Genomic DNA, 4684 nt, shown 5'->3' on the forward strand with positions numbered 1-4684 from the left:
TTATAGCGAGTATCTAGCTAGCTGTTAGGAAGCCATATTCAACAGGAGCTAGATGTGGGTTTGCTTAAAAAGTGTGCCAGGCTGTAGCCAGATACAGCTGACCACAACTCAGCCCTACAGCACGCATTGAGATGACTGGTTCTTGGAGCCATTATGCTGTTCTGTCCCAATCCATAGTATGGAGCATTAAGTAACTACAATGTAGATAACCTGCATCCATTAATTCCTGAACAACTGGCACCATGCATCATGTCCATCCATTCAAGAAGTCTTTAGAATATTGCTACACACCTTAAAAAGACCTGAAACTAGGCCTCATCTATTTAAAGTTGTTGAAACCAGTTACAATAAAGCTCGGGGGTTAGGGGAGTGGATCTAGACTGCCATTATCTACCATGTTTCATCCTGTAGTGTATTTATATAAGTCAGTTAGAAATAACTCAAAGGATGGTTCTGGGAAGATGGTAACTGAACACTATAGGCATAGTATATTTTGCTCTTGATACAATAAGCATAATATAAAGCAACCACACACGCATGGGGGTGTCCAAATAACACTGTTCACAGTATACAAGGTCTAGTTACATATATACACACTCTGCTGCTCTGGCTGGTCTCTAAAACAGAGCACAGTGAGCACCACTAGAGGGTTCACAAATTATTTAAAGAGCACTACCCAGTTCCTGTACACTAGACTAGCATATAGAGAAGATCATGGAATGTGCAGCTTTTAATGACCTGACAGAATTGTTTGAGGCATTCACAAACAACCGCAATTTTTGTATGAAAGTACCTCATAAATTATGCTTACAGTAAATTACTAACAACCACCTATCCGGAATCATTGCCTGCTATCGGCGGCAGATATCCAACTTTGGCTAGACCAGGGTCGTATGGGCTGATAACCCTTTACTTAGTAGGACACAAATGCCTGATACACATACTGCTTTGACAAATGTCTTTTTATCCTGAATTTCTGCTGATATTGAAATACTTCCTTTTATAATGCCCTTGTTGGAATTGTTAATCATCCACCATGTTGCATTTTAATGATATTCAGCCCACAAAATCATGGTTCAAAGATCACGAATGATCTGGACTTAAACCCAGTTAGGGTTTTGGCTGGGGGAGAAAGGAGGTGAGGTTTGATCCAAAACACATTTTTGGCATTTTTTTCATTATTCAACCTACCTTGAAGGCAGTGGTTGATGCCAAATTGGCTGTAATCATTCCACAGCCTCTAAATCTGGTTTATCTAATAATGTATCACCTCATTCAGTAAATGATCGGCTGAAAGTGATATCATAAACATAGGTCTTCAAAATGACACAGCTTTCATTGATTTGGAACAGGTTTCATTAAGTAGGTTACTCACAGGATACCTATAAACAGCCATTTATTGCTCTTCTCTGGTTTATGGGCCTGATCCAAAGCAGAGATCAACCCCAATGCAGTCAGAATGGAGTCCTAAAAGAGAAATCACTGGGACCCCTTTAGCAAATCATTTGTACCTACAATACCAACTTTATATGCATATTTGTAAAACTTGACAAAAAGGAAACTATTTATCAGGCAACTTCAACCCATAGCATGCCTGGGAATAGGAGCAATCATCCAGCACTTTTCTATTGCTAGAAATCTGTCAAGACATCCATCATCATGCGCTGTTCGGGGGAGGGGTGTGTGCAACTCTATTTTTAAATGTTCTTTCATCTGTAATGATAAAAGTCAAATAAGGTCATGTTATCAAAGCAAGCGGTGATGCTCGAAAAACCAAGAAGTACAATGGAAAAATACCCCATCAGTTGATGGGGCTTTGTATCCCTTCATTTTTTTTCAGTTGCCTTTAATCTTTAGAAGTGGGATTACTTCTCCCTGAGCAGCCTCTTCACTTGTTGAAGTTGTATTGTATAAATGCCATTCTGAGATAGTGGACCATAGACAAAGTGAGGGTAGATACAGTAACCCTCCTCCATATCTAATTCCACATCTACATCTAGAAATTATTTATGAGGCTAACATTTTGATGAAAGAGCATGAGAAGGGAGGATATTTCTTCCAATCCTTTTCAAGTCAACAGGGAAGTTTCTTTAATTGGATGAGCGTTGTTGACCCATTTGTTGCCTGCAGTGATGGCAGGTGGGGAGGGGGAAAGCAATCATGCATTCTTGATGACACAGGTTGCTGGAATGGTATGTGGGGGAATGCAAAAAATAGAGTTCTATAGAGGAAGTCATTCTGTGCAGCACACCAATTATAAGAAAACTCCACAATAGATGGAGAAAAGGGTATCTTTAAAAATAGCTCAGATTGGTCGAGGATATAAATATATACATGACTAGACCAGCCGATGGGGTCTCAGCATGCCCTATCTATTTTGCTAGAGAGGAAATAAAAGAGCAGAAAATTGGCATTCTAACCTTCCTCTCTGACCCTACACAAGCCCCTATGCATGAATTCTATATTTTGGTTCTCTGTATATGGGAACTTTAAGCATGTGCTTAAGCCAAGCACAAAGTTAAATCCTTTCCTGAAGTGGTGCCTTTGAGGGGCATGGTTGAGGGGGAGATGTCAATGTCACACCAGGGAGAGACACTCTTTGCATCATCATATCCATGCAAACCCCTGTGGATTTTCTTGCAATGAAAGCATTACTTTAGAGGATTCCCCTCTCCATCAAACCTTACCCCCTATGTGTGGGAGAAGTGCCGGTTGGGGAGCCCATGCACAGGACTTTAATATTTCCTTTTTGCTCTGCATGTATGTAGCCAAGGCTAAACATTAGTATAAAATGGCCAAGGTGCACACTGTAGCATATGTCACGGGGGGGATGGCCAGTGACACCCACATTCCCTGGAAACGGAAGTTAGCAAGGGAAAGGTTACTTGAGGCTAGCTAGTCTCTGCCAGGGAGGCAGAGGAACCAGTCCTTGCTGCCTTGCTTCTTTTTTCTGCACACAATGGATCATGACTATTAAAGCAAAGCTGGGTGTGTTTTCAAAGCAGTTTTGCAAAAAATTGTCACCGCTTGTATTCCTCCTCCATTCTCTTCCATCTTCACCAGGCTTCATTCCTTCTCAGACTCTCACTTCCTCGGCCCTGCTGCCAACACTCAGTTTTGCTGTACCTTCCACTCCCCTTTCTACCAGCCACACTTGCCCACTCTCATTCCTGGATCCTGCCTCCATTCCTGCAACCAAGCTTTACCTCAATGCTTTCACCATCCGTTTAGCTCACCTGGCTACACATTTCTTCTCTTCATTCTCCAGCCATTGCTTCATGCTGCTGCTCCGACTAGCAGTGGAGTTACGTACAAAATCCTGTCACAGTGAGCTTCAACCCAAATGGTTCCACAATGTTAGGATTTGTGCCTCAACACATCCTGGATGGGACAATGTTCTCAGGCCAGGACTGAAATGACTTCATTGTATTGGAGACTGGAGAGCGACCCTTCAACTCTAAGATCACTTAACAGAAGATTACATCAATTATTACAGAGACTTTTGCCCTTTAAAGAAAATGACATGTTCAGCAGGGACGAGCTTAACCAACTGGAGATGACAAGACATGCCATTGTTGTATGACAACTGTAAGTCTTGTGAATCTGAGAAAGGTTATCATCAGTTTGTGCTGACTTGATCAATTTTAATGAACAATGAAGGCCGGCCATGACTTAGAGGGTCCCAAAACAAATGCTTTGGAGTCCTCCATATTGGTTCCCCCACACGGCCCAAAGAGCTCTCCTTTTACACTTTAAAACAGAGGTGAGCAAACTACTGTCCTGCCTGGCACTTGAGCTCCCGGCCAGGGAGGCTAGCTCCCAACCCCTCCCCGCTGTCCCCACTCCCCGGCAGCCACGCCGAGCAGCGCACTCCTGCCGAGCAGAGCGGCAGCATGTCTAGCTCCATCCAGGCGGCACGGCTCCCAGACATGCTGCTCTGAGCAGCATGGTAAGGGGGCCAGGGTGTTGGATAAGGGTGGGGGGGGGGTCCCAAAGACAGGGAGCAGGCAGGTGGTTGGATGGGGTGGAGGTTCTGGAGGGGGAGTTGGATAGGCGTGGGGGACCCAGGGGACCTGTCAGGGGATGGGGGTATGAATAGGGGTTGGGACAGTTGGGACAGGGAGAAAGGGGGGGGGTAGGATGGGGCTGGGGTGCTGGGGGAGGGGCGGTTAGGGGCAGTCAGGGGAGAAGGAGCAGGGGGGGTTGGACGGGTCAGGAGTTCTGAGGGGGGCAGTTGGGGTGGAAAGTGGGAGGGGGAGAAGAGGCGGTGGGGGCCAGGCTGTTTGGGGAAGCACAGCCTTACCTACCTGGCCCTCCATACAGTTTTGCAACCCTCGGGCCAAAAAACTTGCCCACCCCTGCTTTAAAAGCAAAACCCACAATGGTTATCATCGATTGAAATGGGGGAGGTGGACTCTCACTGCACCAGCAAGCAGAAAAAGGGGTGCTCCCCTATATCAAAGAGGCGGGGGCACTCTCCCTTAGCTTTTGTAGAGGAAAAGCCCATGTTCCTCACTCCCTGATGCCTTTTTATTTTTACCCGTCTGCTGTTTATGAGCCGAAAGACACTCAGGCATCCTATCAGAAAGACAGCCTCAAGCATTGTATGACAAAATGGCTGACTTGCTGGGGAGGCGGATACATCATTGTACAGACAATCAGCCAAAGATCCTGAAGACTGTGC

This window comes from Malaclemys terrapin, chromosome 5, assembly GCF_027887155.1.
Source record: "Malaclemys terrapin pileata isolate rMalTer1 chromosome 5, rMalTer1.hap1, whole genome shotgun sequence".
NCBI classification, from domain to species: Eukaryota; Metazoa; Chordata; order Testudines; family Emydidae; genus Malaclemys; species Malaclemys terrapin.